The 22,377-nt window shown below is 42.5% G+C and overlaps 1 protein-coding gene across 2 annotated transcripts in view; it reads left to right on the forward strand.

The window, feature by feature from the left end:
- Positions 1 to 22,377, forward strand: part of NAV2 (neuron navigator 2) — a 543,877-nt gene that overhangs the window by 184,763 nt on the left and 336,737 nt on the right. The window lies entirely within an intron of this gene.

A 22,377-nucleotide genomic window follows, 5' to 3' on the forward strand; every position in this document is an offset into this window, starting at 1 on the left:
CAAAGGGATAAACTATTTCTATTGAATTTCATTTTCTGAAAACTCACATAACTCTGTGGAATTATAAATGGCATAAAATGCAGATTTGAGAGATCTGTCATCTTGGAAAAAGTGCTCGGTTCAAGCTTTATCTTGTTGCAAGTTGTTGGTTTCTCTTCTTCAATTTTTCATCTGCTATTTGTGGACAACAAGACTGGGTATCCATTGCAGGGCCATTTTAAGGATTACTAAAAAAATGTATTTGTGAATTGCTTTAGAAACCGGCTTGATTTCTTTAACAGCTTCCCTTGCTAACATTGAAAACATTGGTAGAGGTGTGAAATCTTTTGTTAGGTTAGGGATGGAGAGCTCTCCCCATATTGATGGAACATAGCTCCCATCCTCCTTAACCATTAGTCATGCTGGCTGTACAGTACAAGTGGAGAATAACAGGTTCTCCATCCCTGACTTAGATGCTTTGATACGCAATAGGAGTTATTGGCCAGTAGAAATAAGTTGACTTTGATAGATAGAATCTGCATCTTATGTATCTATGGTCTCAGCTAGATTGATAAAGAAAAAGCCATTTTTTGTGTTGTATATGCGATATAACATTATGCCACTAGATGGCACTGTGGAGTCTCATTTTTCCCTACTGGATTTCCCTGTTTAAATTTGCAATACGTTTAACTGAAACACATTTTTGATGTGTCTAGATCCAGCCTATGTCAGAGAAACTAGTAATCACTTGGTAAATTCAGAACAATTCATAAAAAACAGCAACCAGCTTATTTTGGAAGCAGTACTTTTTTTACTCACAAAACATACAAGCATTGTGCTTTAGGAAAACAATAACTTGTAAGCTTTATAGTCACAGATGCCTTATTACTGCAGTGCTACTACCTCCACTGCTAGCTTTTTTTGGCAGGGAGGGGAGGGAGAAACTCCCCTTTCACAGCAAGCTGCTGCTGCTAAGTACAGAATTCAAAAGTCCTGTCATCAATCTTGATACTCCCCATAAAAAACGCCAGGATGATTTGCTTGTACGAGACCACATGAGATGAAACCTACAGCTTTCCAAATGCATGTGCAAACAAATGATGAGGGATGACATGCCATCATCTCCCCGTGTAGATGTGTGCTGTCATTTGCTTCCTATAGTGGCAACAGCATGACTGTACAAACAAGGAATGGAGTAAAACCTATGGTGAGCTGTGTGCCTACACTGGAAATCACAGGTTTGCTGTGATTATGGTTATCATTGCTAAGAAGGGGGCAAGCCTGGGATGAAGGAAGATGTGCAGTGTGAGACATATCTGCATCTATTAAAGATTATATGAAGCAAGGAGGTCTTACAAGAGACACTGATTCTAACCTGTAGAATCTAAGCTGGTCAGGGTGAGGTGGTGACATGTGGTTTTCCAGGTGTCGCTGTACAACATTTCCTAACCTTTGCCATTCTGGTTGGTGCTGAGGGGAGTTAGAGTCCAACTACATCTGGAAGGCCACAGGTTTCCCACCACTGATCAAAGCTATTGTCTCTTGCTATTTTTGCACTGCCAGATGTTTGTGCTGCAGCTGTCTCCAGCCACGGCATGTTGTCCCATGGTGACTTCTCAAGATGAAACTTCAAAGTTTCACATTTTACTTCATGTTCTATCAGTATAGCTGGCAAAGAAACACACGTACACACAAGGACAGTAAAGAATGGCAACTTGACGGATGTGACCACGTGCTCCTATGGCAAATCTGTTGCAGGACTGTTTCAGGCTGCAAGTGGAGGGCTGCATGTTTAATAACATCTCGTGTTAAAATCACCTTGACCTTTCAAAACTATGTATCAAGAAAACTCTTAGACTAGAACATTTTTACATTACATGTTCATGCAGGGACTTATTTAAAAAAATGCGAGGGGCCATTTATTTATTTCATGAAATTAAATACCACTTGATTGTTAAAAAAAAAAAAGGCTCAGGCTGACTTGTATTTGATATATGGGACAAGAGTAAGCACATGACTTTCTCATAAATCCCCTTGAAAGGGAATGTAAAGCACATATTTAGTCTATGTGGATTTGCTCCTACATCTCTTTTTGGCTTGAAGATAAGCATAAGCGCTTTGAGAAAGGGTACAATTTTTATTATCATTTGCAGTTTGGGTGGTTCAAACATATGAGAAAGCTTGGACACCTCTTTTTGATGAGTTTAATGTCTGATTGGTTTCAATCAGTAGCTCATGGATATATGTTCAGAAGACAGAACTGACTTCCACACAAGAATTTAAGAAATTTTTATTGGATTGTCTTCTCATGATATCGCTGAGGAATTTTGCTTCTACAAATTCCACTCCAGTAAAACCACATATTCTAGCAAAGATAATTTTCTTGTTGCATGATATAGTAGAAAGGAAAAACTAAGAGAGGGATTTATATTTATAGCACAAGTCTACCCATTTCTACTTAAAAGTAAGTGCCATGGAGTTCACTGGGGCCTACTTCACAACAATGGACATACATATACTTTATTCCCTCTGGTTATAGCTGGACGGTGTGGATAAACCAGCCACAGAAAAACACATAAACATGCCAGGCAACTGAGATCATAATCCAAGGTCATTCTCTGAATGCTCTGTCTTTGGATGGTCGGGAGGTGGCTAATGTGTAGAGGCATTGAGATTATGGAATCCTTTGCCCACTGAAGTTAGTCTGGCACCATCTGTAGTGTGGTTTAGATGGCAGATCAGAACTTGGTTGTTCCAGCAAGTCTTTTCTTGAAAGTGACCCATACTGTATTTCAGTGAAGTTTTCATTCATTCATTGTTTTATTCTTTTTGCAAACCATGTTGAGGTTTCATTAAGCAGTATTTGCGTGTTCAGAACCAGAGACCTCCCCCCTAAAGAAACTCACACTTGACTCAAATTTTAGTTTTGGTTTTTGGCAGAATTTAGGCCACAACTTTATTGATTACAGAAGGTGAGTGGTTGCATAGGCTCTGATTCGACTAGCTCCCTGCACCCAGGGCACCAGCATAGGTCAGCCAAGGGTGAACACCTGGGTAGGTGAAAAGCTGGGAACAGACTATGTTCACCACACAGGTGCCCCCTGGACTCAGGCACAGGCACAACCCCCTCCTGGGGGTTGACCAAACCAGTTGAGTCCCTGGATTCCTTTAACAGAATACCCTTCACATAGGGATGGCGAGACTGCTGTCCCATCCCTATCACCTAAACCAGTGCCTATCTGCAACCTTACAAGTTGTGATGATTTGCTACGTGGCAGGTGAAACCCAAATGGCAACAGCCAATCAGCCAAGTGGGGAAATTCCTACCGTGCTCCTGTCCCAATGACAGACACATGACGCCATAGCAAGGTCAATCGCACAAAGCCCTAAAAATAGGAAGAGGTGGGCGGGTGTTCTGAATGCACAAGCCGAAAGAGGAAGTTCTGGGTCTTGTGCATGGGTATATATAGGTCCCTCGATCTGTTTAGACTGCGCCCCATTGGCCAGATTGAACCCAACATTGAGGACCTACCATCGGTTGTTGTGGCTAACCAATCCAACCCTCTCACAACACAGGAGGTCAGTCTCCAGGTCTCACTGCAACACTTGCCCTCTTTTAGGGAGGACATGATATACATGTTGTGATTTTCTTTTGCTTTATTTTACAAATGTATAAACCAGTTCACAGCCTGAAGTTATCAAAGTGGTGTGTAAGATTAAAATGAGATAAAATACAATAAGAAGAGAGGAAGAGTTTGGATTTGATATCCCACTTTATCTCTGCCCTAAGGAGTCTCAAAGCGGCTAACAATCTCCTTTCCCTCCCTCCCCCACAACAAACACTCTGTGAGGTGAGTGAGGCTGAGAGACTTCAGAGAAGTGTGACTGGCCCAAGGTCACCCAGCAGTTGCATGTGGAAGAGCGGGGACGCGAACCTGGTTCACCAGATTACGAGTCTACCACTCTTAACCACTACACCACACTGGCTCTCTAAGAACTCTTACAAACTCTAAGAACAATTAAAATTCTTTCTACAAACCCTAAAAACTGAAACAATTTCTGTGGATATACTCTTAGTATTCCATAAATGAGGAATACTCAGGAAAAGAAGAAGAAGAAGAAGAAGAGTTTGGATTTGATATCCCGCTTTATCACTACCCGAAGGAGTCTCAAAGCGGCTAACAATCTCCTTTCCCTTCCTCCCACACAACAAACACTCTGAAGTGAGGGGGGCTGAGAGACTTCAGAGAAGTGTGACTGGCCCAAGGTCACCCAGCAGCTGCATGTGGAGGAGCGGAGACGCGAACCCGGTTCCCCAGATTGCGAGTCTGTCGCTCTTAACCACTACGCCTTCTCAAGCAAATGTCTTCATCAGGCTCCTAAAATATAGGAGGCTCCTCACTAGAGGAGATTGCCCTCAATGTTGGTGACAGAGCTAAAGGGATGGTCCTACAGTATTTGCTAGTCTGTGTAGGTCTCAGTTGATAGCCTAAAGCACAAACACAGAGGAGAAAGATCTCGTAACATTAAAGTTCGATTTAACATATTTTGAATTCTTCAGAGTCCTGAATGACATGAAATATGCTTGTGTTTTACATAATTTTGTTTTGGTCTTTTATATACGTAACAAGAAGTACTTTTATTAATTGTGCATAAATAATTCTTTTTTTAAAAAACACAAGGCAGAGTTTCTAGACCAATTAAATTATTCTTTGTGAATATAATTCAGTAGAAATGAAAAGCTCCAGTCATAATCCCCCTTCTAAGGAATTTGGGTTCTGATGCATAAATTAATATTCACATATTGAAAACTGTTCAAGTGAACAAAAGCATTTTAGAAGAGCACAAGGCTGCAATCTGTGTTCCATTTGAAAAGGCAGAAGATCAATTATGGAAGGTTTTTCCCTGCAGTTTGACAATACTCTGTAGTACAGAAAAGGCTAAGGATGACAGAACACCCACATGAGAGTATCAACATCAGCACAAAATAATGGTCTATAGTCCCAAACAACACTGAATTCATCTCTGTTCTCTTGGCTACGGGTTATGAAGCTAACCACAGGCAGCTCCAGGGTCTTGTGGATGAAACTGATTATATTCCTTAGCAATCTGACTTTGGGCCTGGATTTGGAACAGATCCTCATCAGCCTGCTGCATGACTACACTGTGAAGCTATTTATTCTGACAGCCTTCATATCCTTCTGGGTTGCCAAGCTGTGAGGGGAGATGCAGGAAGGTAAAGACACCTTATTTCACTGTAACTGTCGGATAGATCCTAGAGAAGGTCGATGCTGGAGGGCTGCTTCTCTGCCGCATTGAATATGTTCTATGAGATAAAGCACAGTTCCTTCTTGTACACAGTACACCATAATTTTTAACATCTACATGAAGCCATTGGAAGAGGTTGTCTGAAGTACAGTGACATTTGTAGATGACACCCAGCTTTATTGTTCCTTTTTAAGGATTCTGGGAGATATGGTGGAAATTATCAGTGAGTGCTGGGTATGGGGCAGCAATGAACATGAAGACCCTCAGTACAGTCAAGTCTAGCTTGTTAATGCTGGGGTGGCTAATTGCTCTGAGCAGTGACTCATGAGGAGAGGGAAGAAGCAGTGGTGTCCTCCCAGCAGTTGCACTGCGCTTGTTGGAAGGGCAAGGTGGTGGTGGCGGGGTCATAGTGGCCCTGCAGGGCTGCATGCGCCTATGTGACAACCATCACCAAGCCAAAGCTCCCCCAGTCTGGCCAGAGCCACCTTTCCATGTTCCTTCCCAATCCCAGTGAGCATGGTGCCATCAACAGGAGGATACCATTGCTTCCATCTTCTCCCATGAACCACAACGGCCTTCTCTGGCTGAGATCAAGTTGTCAAGGACAAGGAGTAGTACTGTTAACTGCCTCTTTAGTACTTACTTCCCAGGGGAAGCACTAGACCAAACCCCTTCTCATCTGCCACATATTAGACTAGACAGTTCAATTTTGTGAGATATTTAGACACTGAAATGGCTCTTATTTTAATCTGACTTTTCCAGGTTGGCAGTTTATGTTTTTGCTGCTTGGTTGTGTTTTATAGCTCAGCTGAGATATTTCTGGTTGATTTTTTGTAATGGGTAAGTTATCTTACTGAAGAATTTAATTAGGGCTGAGATAGTTTATTAAACATTTTAGTTGCTATGGCTTTTATTTAGCTGCCTGAAGGAACTATTTTAAGCAGGTAGCATGGTAAGATGATAGAAATGTGGAAATAAGAGAGCTTTCAATTTCTCTGTAAAATGCAGTGTTTGGTTCTGATATTTATTTGTGCTAATATTTCTATGCTGCCTTTGGTTCCAAAAGGAGCCTCAAAGTTGCAAAATTATAAAAGCATGCAACCATTTTTAAACAAAATAAAAAGTAGTATTAAATCTAACATCAGTTACTGCAAACAGCACAACTTTATGCTAAAAGGAAAGTGTGTTTAGCTCACTGATTTCTCTTTAACACTAGGTCAGAGGGGGGAAACCTGTCGACCTGCAAATATTGTTGGAATTGCAGCTCTCGTCATCCCTACCGATTGGCCATGCTGAATGAGGTTGATAGGAACTGGAAACATAGCAGCATAGAAGGCTGCCTTACACCACGTCAGACTATTGGGGTGACTGTAAATAGGTCTTTGGGATTCTTCTGTTCCTCGAATAACAGCCCTCCTCCTCTTGTGATGCATAACAAACGTGTGTTTTTTAGTCCACTGTTTGTGGATCCGTCATTGCAACCAAGAGGGAATAAATTCCAGTGGTGTCACAAGCCTTTGAACACACCTCAAAAGTCCTATTGGATCATGCTAAATGTATTTTTTTGAGAACAAAGGGCAATGAAGCAAGCATGCAAAACCACTGGCTTGATTTCCCTACCCCACCCCTTTCATTTAATGTTATCATGACAGGAGAGACCTACCTTTACATTTCCCCCTGCTGCTATCTCACAATAGGCAGAAAACATTAATAACTAGTTTATGGGTACTGATAACACTTTAATGATTTTGCACACTATCTCCTGTCCCAGCACTTCCAATTCTAGCTGCATGCTGCTGTCTCTCCCTTTAAATAACTAATGTAATATACTTGGCAATTCCTTCCGTCATGCCTTGGTTCAGAATATGTAGACACGCAGAGAGAAATCCTGCGGGAATGTGAAAATAAAAAAGGAAACAAAGACAATGAAGCAGCCATTAAAATTATTAGTCAGTTTTGTGCTTTTTTCTCTCCTGTTGCACAGAATTAAGTGGGTCAGAACACAGCTTAAATCCCAGCAGTATGTATGGATTTCACAAATGATCTGCAGGTTTAAGTAATCACAACTCTGTGTAGTGCTTTAGACAATTAAAAGAATGAGAAATTCTCTCAGGTACATTTACAGCAGCTTTTTATTTCACAGAATTAGAAGCTGCTGAATAATTATAGGCAGGTAGTTTGTAAGAAATTCTCACAGTTCTCAGTTTCTAATGTTTTTAAAATTCATCTAGAGCTTTAACCAGGAGCAACTAGCATGGTGGGACAGGGTCAAGGAGCCACCCTCCCAACATGGGTGTTGCTGCCACTAACTAGGATGGTGTGGAGGATGGGGCTGTTGCAGATGCACTGGTGGGAATATTGGATTAGCTCCTACTGTGTGCCTTTGTAGCCCCAACCTCACCACCCTGCCCTGCCCTGCCCTTCCTTCACACTATCCCAGTATGTAACTGAGATAACACAATTGGGAGGGTGGTTCTGTGGCACCACCCCACTGCACCAGCCACTTGTGATCTTAGCAGAATACAGCACTGAGATAGAAGCTGAACATCAGTTTTGTTAGATTTGGCATTTGGCTAAATCTCTTCCCCTTGTTTCCAGTAGGAAACAAGATGGAATAGCAGTTGCTTTAAAGGATTAATATTTTAGGGTCAACATACATGTAATGGTTTCACTTAACTGTAGTGTCTCCACCCCCCACCCCACAAATAACAGGGCAGGGGAAATCAGGATCTAGACAAAATAAAGCCCCCCCCCCCCGGTTTGGTTTCACGTGAACAAAATGCAAGGAAAACTAATATTTAACTGCCTGAATAAACACTTGTTGATCTGGAGAATCTACATTCAGGTTTTTGCATGCTTGCGCCATATGTGTGTAGTCCTGGGAGTGTTTTAATTATCTTATAAAGAATTTATGTGAAGTCATATGGCTGAAACATGCACACTTTGCTTCCTCGCAGTAGGTTGTTTGGCCCTGGAAAGTCCTGTGCCTACTGCAAATTTCACTTAAATCAAATCAGGTGTGGGCCCAAGGGAGAGGTTTCAAGGATTACAGCTTAAGGCTGTGATAGCAACCCTCTCTCACAGTAATTTGTATCAAGGGTGCAACAGCGGTTTTCCTTATATAGGCACATTAAACACCATATCCTGCTTAGCTAAGGGATTTTAGTACTATTCTTCTTACTATTCACAATACTTACCCAGAGGTGTAGCATTTTTATTGCTTTTAGAGTGTAACATGTATCACCTGAATATCATTTGTATTTTGCTTGTGAAGACCAGATTTTTGAGGCAAACAGAACGCCTTTGGGATGCTGACGGTAGTGTGTATGTTTCAAATATATCAGAAAGAAAGAAAGAAAGAAAGAAAGAAAGAAAGAAAGAAAGAAAGAAATTATGCATACAGCTTCAATTAAGGGATTCAGTATAAGATTCCTTCAAGTGACGACTTCAGAGTGCTAACCACCTGGCACCCTGTAAAAGGGACTTTATTCAGTTTCTGCACTGTTCCTAAATGTCATGCAATTAGCAAAAACCTTTCAGCTTAGCATATTGCGTTCAGGGCTTCTCATGTTCCCTCAAGCTCCAAAATGCCACAAAATTGCAGCAATTAAGGATCACACCATTAACAGATGCATTGTTTAGGAAATGTTAATATAGTTAGGTATCCTGTAGTTCGTTCCAGCCCCACCGCTGCCTTAGAGCTGGATAGCCGTCTGCAGCAGAGTAGTGGAGCTAAGTCCCAGATCTGACTGCTCAGGGGAGCAGACGCATGGAATCCATGCAACTGAAAACACCAGTCCCCCTTACAAGTGCCCAGCTGGCAACCAATACCATCCATTGCCTTGGACAGAGCAGGAAGTGGGGGCTTGACTTTTTCTCTCTCCCCCTGCCCCCTTTAGTGCAGTGGGAAGGAATTAATTACATCAGCCCTATTTATGTGGGCATTACATGGAACCATAAGGGGCTTTGTACACGACATGGTAGCCATGGCCACCACACCCAATTTATCATTACTCCATTAACACAACATCATCAGAGGAATTTCTAAACTGCTGGAGATTTCTGTTACCATGTGGATGCATTTCTGGCAGCCTAAGTCTTGGCCTACCAGTATACAGTGGTACCTCGGGTTACAGACGCTTCAGGTTACAGATTCTGCTAACCCAGAAATAATACCTCGGGTTAAGAACTTTGCTTCAGGATGAGAACAGTGGCGGTGGTGTGACAGCAGCGGGAGGCCCCATTAGCTAAAGTGGTACCTCAGGTTAAGAATAGTTTCAGGTTAAGAACGGACCTCCGGAACAAATTAAGTTCTTAACCTGCGGTACCACTGTATCTCCATCTCCGCCAGCAGAATATGACTTATGCCACTTCCTGTTTCCCTTCAACCAGCTTTGCAATGGGACTTGGATTGCACCTTTAGGTTGTTATCCTCTTTCCCCCAAATCAGTCCTTTTGCTTTAACTTGGACTTTAACAATCCTGATTTCATGTGTCCTTATAGCCCCAATCCGAGGCATCTCCACAGCACAGTAGCAAATAAATGACCGTGATGGAGGCTGTGTCCCAGCACCACCACAGGAGGCAGGAATGCTTCTGAATACCTCCTTGCTGGAAACTGCAGGAGGGAAAGAGTTCTCTTGTGATCAGGTTCTGCTTATAGGTTTTCCACAGGCATCTGGTTGGCTACTTTGAGAACAGTTTGCTGGATTGGATGGGCAACTGACTTGACCCAGCAAGCTGTTCTTATGATGAGAAAGATCACTGACAAGAAAGAATAGGCAATACTGGCCTAATACTGGGACAAATAGTTTGATGGACTTTTGGGCTAAGAATATTATTTCACAAGCAACACTTGTTTATTGGGTAGCAACCCCTCTCCTATCAGTGCAGCTATCCTCCCGCCCCAAAGGAAATTTCATTTTGATGTCACACAGTAGAGTATTCAGATAAGCTGGGATTGTCCTCAAGTCTGTTTCTTTGCCCTGGACTATATTGGCTCATTTATTTGAGTCTTTGTCATACCATCCACACAGATTTATACTGCCTTAGTCCTTCAACAGTTTGCTTTTTAAGTGTTCATTTCATTGAATATGTTGATAAAGATATTAAGGGATAACCATGGTCAGTATTTTTCATGTTATTGAATAAGCACGAGATAGATTGCATTTATATCTGTGTGCTGACAGAAGATGGGTTTTCATCCAATAAATTAGCTTTGGTTAGTAAAGACTTCAGGGCTTTTTTGGTAGTGTCAGTGTTAAATGACATACTTACCCCATATATGTCCATCAAAAACAGGACAGAGGGGTGGTAATTGACAGCATTTCAGCTAATCGAAAATCACAGTATGTTAAATGGTTAATTCATATTGAGTGATAGCATCTTATAAAGTTTACATCTGACAAAGAATCTCCATAGCAACATAAGAAAATGAACCTATTTTGGTTTAATATGTCCATAAGAAAAAGTTGACCAAGAAGCAAATAAAAGATGCATTTAGGTGCATTAATATTAACAGTTAACAGTTACCATTTGTAAGTGGAGTCACAGTCTCCTTTTTAGGGGTCCTAATAACACAGACTTATGTCACTTGCTAATAACCACATGTGAAAATAAATCACTTTTGTTCTCTCTGTGTGGGATAATTATTAATTATCACTTGGTTGCTCCTCAGCCTCATTGAGAGGGCTGCATTTTGATGGAGTGAAGGTTCTGCCTCCCGCCTCCTTTCTGCTGCTTTAAGTGTGCGGCAAACACAACTTGTCTCCTAGCAGCAGGATTTATGTCACCGCTGTCTCTGCAGGGTTGCTTATTCAAAGAGTCATTACAAATTCTCAAATTAAACTGCTTAGCTGTTTGCCGCTTTCCTTGTGTCTCGCTGCTCCTTGGAGTCTCGCTGCTTTTCCACACCAAGGAAATCAACGGCCATCTTACACAAGCTAACAGCTGAACAATAGTCGTCAGTTCTGTCCCAGTTCTTAGCCATTTACACATGCAACATACAAAGAATAAAACCAGAAAAACATTATAGATAAAAACACCATTAAAAACATCAATAAATACTGATGGGTTAAAAATAGAAAATTCATATTGCAAAGGCCTGTCTAAACAATATCATTTTCTAAAGACATCTAGCAGAAGGGAGAGATGGTTCCTGTTGTCCTTCTGCTGAACAGGGCCTGTTTCACTAAGTGATCTGTTTCTATTGAAGACCAATCAAACCTCAGGAGTACAGTTGGACCTTGTTCCTTTGGTTTTGGTCAAAGGAAGCCATTCCAGAGCTTCCTCAGTAGATTTCCCCTCCACCCCAAGGGAACATACAGTGGTACCTCAGGTTAAGAACTTAATTTGTTCCAGAGGTCTGTTTTTAACCTGAAACTGTTCTTAACCTGAGGTACCACATTAACTAATGGGGCTTCCAGCTGCCACCGCGCCGCTGCCATGCAATTTCTGTTCTCATCCTGAAGCAAAGTTCTTAACCCGAGGTACTATTTCTTGGTTAGCGGAGTCTGTAACCTGAAGCGTCTGTAACCTGAAGCGTCTGTAACCCAAGGTACCACTATATAGCACTGTTGTTCTGTACTAAGGGAGCTATAGGCATGACCCCTAATGCCAGTGCAAGGCTGTTTATGAATAGTATGAATGAGCTTCATGCGCCTGCACACAGCTGCTTTGCTTCTGCCTTCACATGAGTAGGAAAACAAGCCAAGAAGCTGCAGTAAACTGTGTATTTCCTTTACTCCTGAACCAGGAAACAATAGTCTGGCTAGTTTGGAAGCCAGTATTAAACCATGGCTTCATATTCCTAGTTTAGATATAACAGGAATCTGTGCAGTTTCCTGGCTTGTTTCCTCATTTATGCAAAGAAAGCAGCTAAGCACCTGTGTGTGAGTGCATGAAGCTCATTCACATCTCAGCTTATTAAAGTGAGATTTGATTGTCCTAACATGGCCATAGTTTGGCCTGGCCCCAGATATTTTGCTGCCTGAGGCAAAGGAACAAGAAGGTGCCTCACTGAAGACAAGCAGATTCAATGATAGGGGAAAAATCCTCTGCTGCACCTGAGGGAAGCAGGCTATCTTGAGGGGAGGGGCACATAAACCAGGCCATCCCACATGCTTACAGCTGTGTCCTCTAGCGCTCCTCCAGTATCCACCAGCACCTGAAGCAGCTGCCTCAGAACCAGCCTGGGCCATTGTGTATGAGCAAAGATGGCCAGGAGGCAGAAACCTTCACTTTGTCAGATACAGCCTTCTCTAGGGGACTTACCATGTGATAATTGATAATTATACCATGCAAAGGAAACAGAAGTGATTTATTGTCCACATGCGGCTGTTATTAACAAATGACACAATGCTCTGATTTTTGGTTTGTCTGAGGTATCTTTAACCGATCTCAGAAGTCTGTGAGTGGCACCATTAGAAACCACACAGGGCAGACCTTGAAACAAAGAACGGCATGTGAAAGTCCTCTTTTCTCAAAGAGAATCAGAAGCCCTGTAGTTAAATTCCTGCTTCTATGGTAATATCGAATCGGAAGGCTCAGGCAGCCGAGTGCAGGAGGAGCCTGACTGACTGTCAGCTTTAGTTTATCATTCATAGGATATTTCTGCATTTGTGTCATAAAGGTCACAGTGTCTGGAACTCGGGGGCTTACTTTAAATCAGTCTGGGTGTTCATGACAGTTTGTTGAGGTGGGAGAACCACGGTGGCATTTGTGAGAAGGTTTTTTCTTATCCTGCAACTTGTGCCAATCAACAAAACGAAATCACACCTAATATACCTCCAAGAAGGCTGCAAAGCCAAACATTGTAGCATCTCTTTGACAGAGAAGGTGGTCCTTGTTTGGCTTTTATTCAAAGATGTATATTAGTAATATTTGTGACTAAAAGGTCACTGTGTCACTCCTGAAATAATACATTCTATCTTCCTTCCTTCCTTCCTTCCTTCCTTCAAGAGATGCAGATCTAGCTACTGATTTTTGGGAAGCCTAGGCTGGTTACCCACAGCAAGCATACCTTAGTGTCCCATCCAGCTCCTGTTGCCACTTTGGGGCCCTGGTAGTGCACCTGGCAGTCTCCTGCTCCCTATCACACCCTTAGCACAAGCTAAGACATTCACACAAAAAGCAATGCCCACCCACACCCCTGCACTTTCCTTTTAAAATACAGGACAAGCACCACTATTTGTAGGGCAAGTGTCCCAAATACCTTTATGTAGGCTGGCCCTGCAGGCCTGTTTGCACAGGTGCTGATGCCATCAAATTATTGGTGATGGGGGCCTGGGGGATGGAGACAGAGCCAGCTTGACATCAGACCCACTCTCAGCTGTCTCCCTAGAAGAGAGGCAGCTCCACAGCAGGAGGCATCAGGCTGGGGGGTCTCCAGATGCCCCTCCAACAGCCTGCTAGGCCCTTCACTGGGATCCAGATCTCCACCTCTCATGCTGCTCCTCAGAATCAGACACATCCAGCGGCCTGGGATCTTCTCCCCCAGCCCACTTGGACCCTCTGCGGGGTTTTCTAACTCCTCAATCTCTCTCCATTCCTTCTCAGCATCCCATCATCCTCTCCATTACATCTCCACAGGACTCAAGACAGCCCCCTCCCCAAATGGCAGTAGGCACTGGGGGGCTGTGGACCCCTCCAAGTGTCCCAGCGTGTTGGGTTCTGACCCCAGGCTTGAGCTTTGGGTGGTATACATGGTTCTTTCCCCCCCATGTTATCTTTGCAACAAGGCTGAGAGATAATTGACAAACTTTCATGACCTCAGAAGCATCACTTACAGTGCAATTACCGGTATATACATGTCTACTCAAAAGCAAGGCCACTGGGGCTTCCTCCCAGGTAAGTGAGTTGCACTTTTAAGTGGTATCCATTTGTTACACTAGTTAATACTGCATCTCTCGCACACATACACCTACTTTGAAACATAAGAATTGCTTCTGAGCAACATTTTACTTACAACTGACTATGTTTTGCTACCCTAATCTTCCCGCATGAATACTTGCAGCTCAGATACTTGCAGCTGAAGAGATATGCATTTCACCGTGCAAAATCTGGATCTGAACCATGTAAATTCATGGCTGTCATCTAATACATTTCAGCTCTAGATATGTTCATCTGATTTCTTAGCTGTAATACGGATTCCTGACACTTAGCTGCAAGCACAGCCTGAGCCAGAAGCTGGAAAAGAATATGCAAAGAACACAACTCAGGAGAAAGTTAGATTTGCTTTGCTTCAGTTGAAATAAACAAGATATAAGTTATTAGTGTGTGCTTAAACCCTTTGCATTGACATGGGGCTTAAGCATGTCTGGCCTTCCCTGGAGTATGCCTACAATTTCAAGTAATTATTCCACAACCCCTGGAAGAAACAGCAACTTTTCCAACACTTGTCAGAATCAGTTGAAACAAATTAGTTTAATGAATTAATGCACCAACAATTAAATTAAAGGTAGGTCACAGGAATGGCCAGCATAGTTGGAGGGTCCCCCTGTGGAGCTGCCCCACGCCCAGCACCAACATTGCTGCAACTTACCAAGATAGTGCAGGGTCAGAGCATTGAGGTTGGGACTGCACAGCCACATAAGGATGATGTAAGAGCAGCATTGTGTACTGACATTGCTTGGTGGCAAGTGACTCCATAAGCACTTGGGTGAACAGGGTGGTTACCACTGGGCCTTGCAGCTCTGTCACCCCGGGTGACCTTACCCCCAGTACACTCCAACCCCAGGATTCTACCCATGTCCCAGAATTTCATTTTTCAGGCGTTAGTCACCAATGCTGATATAATAATGTTGTTATATGATTGGGTGTTTGTCTGGATGATATCCATGGGCTCCACCCAAGCCAGTGATTGTAATACAGTGGTACCTTAGGTTACATATGCCTCAGGTTACAGACGCCGCTAACCCAGAAATAGTACCTCGGGTTAAGAACTCTGCTTCAGGATGAGAACAGAAATCGTGGTCCGGCGGCACAGTGGCAGCAGGAGGCCCCATTAGCTAAAGTGGTGCTTCAGGTTAAGAACAGTTTCAGGTTAAGAACGGACCTCTGGAACGAATTAAGTACTTAACCCGAGGTACCACTGTATAGAAAACCTGTTCAACTGATCAAGCCAGTCTCTTTATAAGATAATGGCCCTCGCTGGCCCAGGTAAGTACCAAGCATCTTAAAGAGTGAACCATGTTGCCATAGAGATGACATGGTTGTCCTCCCCACCACTTCCTCACTGGATGCCACAACATCCTATCAGGAAGCAAGGGAGAAACATGGTAAGAGGAAGGCACACTTGGCAAATCCACACTGTGATCAACTCCCGTCCGAAAACCAATGTCCCCACTGTGGAAGGACATGTGGATCCAGAATTGGCCTCCACAGTCACTTACGGACTCATTGTTAAAACCATGTTTATGGAAGACAATCTTACTCGGCTACGAGTGATCGCCAAAGAAGAAGGAGGAGAAGGAGGAAGAAAATGGACCAGTAGGGGCTAGTCTCTGTGTGGGTTAGGCTGGTGGTGGAAGAGACACAAAGACATTACACACTCACAATGTGCTGAATCCAAAGCTATGGCTTGCAGTGGGCAGGGTGTGGGGTGGAAATGCATGAAAACCTGATGGGGAGCCAAGATCGGTTAGAGCATTAGTGCTGTGAGCCCTTCCATCCTGTGCTCAGGTTGTATAAAGGTGTAAATGAAACCGTATGACCTAAAGACACCTTCCTTCCTAGGAAAGCAACCCTTGTGTAAGTGCTGTAAACCTTAAAGTCTCTTGCTGCTTGGAGATTGGGTTGCACACAATAATATGTAGCAGAGCAGTTTCTGAATGAGGGCAAAACCCCAGGAATCTTGTAGCTCAGGGAGCAGAAACTCTCAGGAAGCTCTCATGTTCTTTGACTACTTCAGTAGAGTGCTTTCTAGCCAATTTGGTTTTTGAAACGAACAGTTATTAGGGCTTGTATTTCTGGAAACAGATACAGATGTTGCTACATATCAGTCGTATGAGTTGTGTCTATTATATGATTATTAGAATCCCAGTGCAGCCATTGCTGTTAGTAATTACTATCCCTCTTGTCCTTGAGGCACATTAAGCACCTCTAGGTTAAGTACCAAGAACACCTAATTGTCTCTAACCCTTACAGCCTCCTGAAATGATTTATTCTAAAGGCAATGTGCTTTTGGGTTCCCGTGACAATTTGAAAGATGAATTCTATTACCCAAGCTTTTCCTGAGTGCATAAGCCATATGGTATCTTTATTGGAGAATGCAACAGAGATCAAATATGTCAAATTTTGGGCAGAATTGCTCTGCACTCCACACACACACATCTTTAAGTGGTTTTGTTTGCTAAGGAAGCAAATGTAGAAGTTCTATATGGTAATGAAATAGGAAATTATATAAATATTGGGTATTCCCAGTGATAACCAGTGAACATATTTCAACAGATTAATCCATATTTATTTCCTTGACAGCTAAATGATAACCTGTTTATTTGCTACTAAGAAGTTCTTGACAGGTTGCATTTAACAAATATTCTGCGTAACTTAGTGCTTGAACTGTAATTTAATTCAAATGGTAGTCAGACACATCAATCTGAATGAATCCTTTGGAAAATAAAATGCTATCAGTTTCCCTTACAAAACCAGTCTTCTACTATTGTCTATATTTCATATACTGAAAAATAAAACAGTATATTAATAACCACTGATCATAATGTCAAGGGAGTCAGCTGACATGTGGACCAGCTTTTCATTATACCCTTGAAAATGTCCCTCAGAACTAATCTCTAGCAACGTCAGATGTGTTGGCATGTTACAATGTCTAGATGCACTAAAAAGATTAAGGGACACTTGATTTCCTAGCCATGGTTAAAAGATTGGGAGTGCCCCACATGCTCCTCCCTCTGCCTACTGCTTGTAAAGCCCCTTTCCCCTTCCCCTTCTCAAAGACAATCATGGTTCAGTGTCGCTGATGCTATTGCTAATGAGATACTGGCAGAGTTTGCAGATAATGAGCTTGTGACACATTTTTCCACTGCTTGTAATATTTGTTTTTGTAATGAGCCTGGCACCCTTCGCCTGAATCACTGTTCATAATGAAGACAAACGGATGTCCCATTTTTGCACCTTGGTGCTCAGCAGTGCCCAGGCCAGACCAGAAGGGTTGATAGCTGCTGTTGGCATAGGCTAAAATCTGGATTAGCCTCTTAGTCTGGTAGACAGCTCATCCACACTTCTGCTTGCCCCATGCCTAAAAATCTTGGGTCTGAACGGCTTTCTGCTTTTCCCATGCTTTCTACGCACAGGGCAGAGCAGTTTTGTGTTTGCGCTGTAGCTTTCCCAGAGAATCTGAACAAACAGCAAACTGCAGAAAACCCGATTGCCTTTTGTTCCAATTCAGTTTTAGTATTCCCTTTGCTGGGGGAGGAAGAGTGGCCTCCCAATAGCGAAATACATTTCTCTGGGGCATATGTTCCCTATGACACCTGCATGCTGCACAATAGACTCTGGAGAGCCTTCACACTATGGGCAAATATCCTTGCTGCTGGCTGGTAACGGTGCATAAACTCTCTGTGCCATAGCGGCTGCTCTAAACCCACAATCTAAGCCCACACTTACCTGCAAGAAATCCCTATTGAGCTCAACATGGCTTACTTCTGAGTAGATAGGTATCTAAAACCAGCAATCCACAAGCAACTCGGGTACTTGATTCAAGAGGTGGTCCAAGGTAGGCAAAGCTTGATTAGGTTAGAACCAGAAACTTCCATGTATAAACCCATTTTAAATGGATTACTCTTCCATCCCTACCAGAAACTACTTTTTCAGCTGATTTCAGCATGGTGCTTGTAACATACATCCTCACTCACCTGACTAAACTGACTGAAGATGAGCCTTGTAGTACTGGCTGGCCCTGTGCCATGATGAGTAATATGCTTCATGATGGCCTTGAAAAAAAAATCTTTCTTTCTTTTAAAAATCATGTGTAGGTGGGCTTTTTTCTTTCTTTAGTCTAACCTCTTCATCTTAGAAAGATGTTTTTAGAAGATTAGTTGTAAAATTAGATATTGATTTCTCAGAGTTAAGGATGGGGAAGGCAGCATCAATCCAGCTGCATTAACTATGAAACTGATTGTGCTGATAAATGCATGATTCTGGTTTCCTGCTTTGCTTTATTATTTGAAGAACTTCTTCTTCACTGATGCCATTAAGAAAATTATAGCCGTATCATGTACATCGCAGGCAAAGCTCCTATTGTTAGCACTCAGCAGGGAACAAACTCCCTGTAACTAGGATAATGCAGCATCCTTAGCAGAACAAGCAATATCCATTGTCTCTGCAATCCTCCAACATTTGCAAGGGCTTTCGCCTTTCTGTCACTTGCTAAACTTGCATTCTATCTGGGAAGGGAAGTTGGACCAAACTTCATTTCTGACTTTGGTTCTCAAAAGCACAGATTAAAGATAGCCATTTTGAACAAACAGGTATTTGAAAAGTGCTGGTTAATTAGCATCATCTGCATAATTAGCTCCATTGAAAAGCTATCTCCATGCATCAGTATTAGAGCTATGTCAAGCAAGTAGAACTAGCTGCTGATTATTTTGACAGCAATGAAGATTCAATTGCTTCTTATATATGTTATGAAGGTGGTATCTCAAGATAGAGAAGTACATGGATTAATATTCCAGTGCTGTTGCATTGTTTTGCACCAGGTAATGCTTGACTAGGTCTGTGGTGACGCCAGTTTTGTGTTCTTCTATTTGTAATTAATTGTGCTTTATGGTATGGTATGCTATTTGTGTTGATTGTAATCTGCTGTGAAGAGAGGGTTAGACTGAATTATTACATCCTTAAATGAATTTTAGGTTATATGCTAGTGACTAAATTTTAATTTATATATTTTTTAACTGTTGCTATATCTGTATTGTCCCTGTTATACCTAATTGCAAATTCAAATGTATCCCTATCATGTTTTATGACTTCCTTGATATTGTATGGGGGCTGGAACTGGTTTGTGACCGAAATAATAAAATTCATTCATCCTTAAATGTTTTAGATAAATAAAATAACCAGGTGTTGCTGGCACAGATCAATGGAATGACATGCTCTTCAAAGAGAGGTGCACATATAATTTACATTACTGCAGGTGCCTGCTCTACAACATATGTAGCATGACGGTAGATTGCAATTTCTAACATTAGTAAGATTTAACTCCATGAGTCTGAGAAACAATCATAATTAAAACTTTGCTTGAGGGGGCAAGCCCACCTTGGAATTTATTTGAAATTATCTGAATTCCATGCAGCTCATAACTCACCCAGCACACATCTGCAGGGTGTCTTAACATACACACCAAATAAACATGCCTGAGGCTTTGCCATGCAGTGCTTCTTCCCCAGCTGTGCAGGACTGATTCAACCAAGCAGGTAGAATAGATAGTTGCCTGGAGCCATTTAATTAAAGGAATGTTCTTCGTACCAGAAGCAGGGTCCCAGCTGAGGTTCCATGCTGCATTTAGCATAGCTGGCTACCCTTGCAAAGTGAGTGCATTCCAGAATGTCGAATGTGATCCCAATTTTTGTGTGGAGGCCCTTGGGTGGTATTGGAGATGGGCAGCCTTTATATCAGGCACCGTGCTGTTTGCATGGAAGTGCTCTAGGGAAGAATCACTTGCCTTTTTCCACCTTTGCCTGGGTAGCTGCCATGGATGCATGCCCTACTCCCATCCTGTTAAAATTTAGTAGTATTGCTATGGATTAAAGCAGCCATCTTATTTCTTCAACATCCAAAGATAAAGATCACTCCCTCCAATAGCAAACTTAAGTAGTGAGTGCTAACAGGATCACAACCAAAATGGGGCCATTTGAAAAAACCTCAATGCTTGGGAAGAGCCTGAAGGTTGCAGACAAGCAACAGCAATAATATTTTCTAAAAACTTTAAGAGAAAGACTCCTGCAACAGCTCGATGCAGCGAGCATGTTCAGTAGTCATTGCATGCTGGAAAAAGGAAACTGAAAAAGGGGCAGTGGAATGCCCTGCTTGAGCCCCTGTCAACATAACCTGGAGGAGGGCATGGTGGTTGGCTGGAACCCTAAATGGAAGCACTCCTGCTAGTGATGGAAGCAATGGGATGCAACTCAGCTTGTACTGAAGACTGGTGTGTCTGTATGGGAAAGAGTAGATAGAAGAAGCTCCAAGTTTCATAGACTGTCCTTTCTGACCTAACCTCAACTTCTGCTGAGCAGTTTAGTTCCAAATACCAATAGCTAGGAGGTGAGGTTACAGGGTAATATTTTGCTGCAGATCTACCTTGTACTCATCAAGCCATATCTTTATTGAAGAGTGATGAGCTGTTGTAATACTTGGAAATGTACAAGATAGGGAAAAGTAGAGATGTGAGGTGGAAAAGGTGTGGACCTAAATTTTTCATCATAATTTTTCACCTGCTGAGCTTTCAGAATCCCAAGCACCATTTTAACTTTTGAACACCCTGGATTTAATTTGGAACAGGTCTAGATATGCAGCATCCACAAGTAAGTGAGAGAAGAGGGATGCTGATAACTTTTCTCCAGTACAGTAGACTTTGCTGGCCATGTGCAGCAGCCCTACTGTATCAGTAAAGTCTCCAGAATGAGGGTGAAATTGCACCATATTCCAGTAGGTTTCCAGCCAGAACCATAGATTTGTTTCCAAATTCTGCATGTAGCATCTCTAATCAAAACTCATAGTAGAGGCAGAGCAGTTTGCTGCTCCTTATTAATACCAGATAATACCTTTTCACTGACAACATTTAGAGTTGTTGATAACTATTTCTTAATAAGCAGTCTCATAAGGCATAACCTAGTTTTCAGTGAGCAATTGCCTTTATTATTTGACAGGTTAATTTTCTGCTGCTGCCTTAAAAGAGCGTTCCTTCTATTGCACCACCTTTTGATCTCTGCTGTAGTAAATAGAAGAGGCACATACATAATTGAGCAACAGCAACCAGCACTATTTGGGAGTTTCTGCTTCATCCCTGTGTACTGTATGAAGGGGGAGCTATTAAACTAGAGTCACCTGGTGGTACCTCAGATCCCAGCACCAGGCAACTGTCTTTGGTAGAGCTGCAAGAGCCCTCTTTCCCTGCCCCACCCCTTGTGCCAGATTCTGTGGTGAGTTGTGAAAGCAGATCAGCAACATCCGCAACTGAAAGTATACGTGAGTTGGGGTGCATGACCTGTGGCTTTGGGCTACATGTGGCATGCATCCTAATTTCATGTAGCTCTAGGAAGTGGGTGGGAGTGAATATCATACACACACTCAAACACACACTACCCCACACTATTTCTCCCTCTCCCTCTCTTGCATATGGGGTAGCTCTGATCCCTCCCAATGCTAGCATGTGCTCCAGAGAGATTAGTTCCAAGGGACTGCAGCCCTCATTGTAAGGGTGGGGGGAAAGTTGGCCGCCCCTGTGATACAGAGTTTCTGAGAAGTGTTCTGGCTAGTTTTGCTCTGCTTACCAGGAAATCTTTACTGAGATAACATGTGAAAGTCCCTCCTTGTATGTCTTTCTTTCTAGGTTTCATGTCACGCAGAGGAGAATAATAAGCTGAGCATCACTTCATTTATTTTCTTCCTTTTTCCTTTGTATGTTGACATAGACCTAAGAAGACCCTTAACCGGTTCTGTGGATGCCTTCTGTCTGAGCATGTGTGGGATTCAGCAGAGTTTGTGGTTCCTGTCCATTGTATAAATGTCCCAAGATACCTCAGCCAAACATTACAGATGATCATTATTTCAAGCCGGCGGCCTATTTCCATACAGCCCTGCTCCTTTTATAAAACATGAAGTGCGCCGCTCTTGACCTGAGTCAAGAAGGATTCCCAGGGAACAGCTCAGTATACACAAAGCAGTGTTACAGGTTTAAAGTAGCACTGTGCCAGTGAACAGGCTGAATGGAAGGTTTTCAATTTTTAATAGCCCAAGTTCAAATTATGCCTGCAGCCATAACAACAAGGGGCTTTGTTCTTGTCAGATCTAGCAAGCTGAAGAGAATCAAGTTGGCTTAGTGGGTGAATCAGAAATCTCAAAGAAACATTCAGGTTGCAGAACAAGTGACATGCGTCATTCGATGGGTGCCACTCTTCCC

This window comes from Podarcis vaucheri (genome assembly GCF_965113315.1).
Source record: "Podarcis vaucheri genome assembly, chromosome: 1".
NCBI classification, from domain to species: domain Eukaryota; kingdom Metazoa; phylum Chordata; class Lepidosauria; order Squamata; family Lacertidae; genus Podarcis; species Podarcis vaucheri.